Here is a 461-nt window from a genome sequence, read left to right as displayed (position 1 = left end):
GCTACAAAGAGAGATTTATCATCACCCGCCTCCACCAGCAGCTCAACACGATACCTTGCGATTGTGTTTTTTCTTTCCAAATAGTTGGCACAAATAACAAAAGGCTGTTTCTAATGAGCAAGTTTAATATAGATATGTGAACCGAACCTGACAACTCCAACAACACTGGCATTAAAACATGTAGGGCATGTGAATGAAGAGTTCCCTCGCTGGAGCTTCTTGCATTTAGCACAGGAGATGTATCACCATCCGTTTGTAGTTTCCAGTGATGCGATCTTGGCTTTGCATAGAAACTCAAGGGCCTGCAGTTATTAAAGAATTTTGGTCTTAGTCCACAGAAGCATGAGGCTGAGGCAAAAAATTATCAGAAACTTACTTGCGGGGGTGACTCCAGAATATAGTTGTTCAACTCTCCTAGTGAAACCTTTTCGAGCTTCTTTACACCATGGTACTGCTTCGCA

The 461-nt window shown here is 42.3% G+C and overlaps 1 long non-coding RNA gene across 1 annotated transcript; it reads right to left on the bottom strand.

The window, feature by feature from the left end:
• Positions 1–73: 73 nt before the first annotated feature.
• LOC106322296 lies at positions 74–461 on the bottom strand. Its single transcript, XR_001266334.1, has 2 exons — positions 377–461; positions 74–302 (listed from the first exon to the last, which is right to left on the bottom strand). It is a non-coding gene; the product is annotated as an uncharacterized LOC106322296 (long non-coding RNA).

The sequence above is a fragment of the Brassica oleracea genome, unplaced genomic scaffold (assembly GCF_000695525.1).
Source record: "Brassica oleracea var. oleracea cultivar TO1000 unplaced genomic scaffold, BOL UnpScaffold13728, whole genome shotgun sequence".
Taxonomy (NCBI): domain Eukaryota; kingdom Viridiplantae; phylum Streptophyta; class Magnoliopsida; order Brassicales; family Brassicaceae; genus Brassica; species Brassica oleracea.
This window is presented reverse-complemented; position numbering and strand designations above follow the sequence as displayed.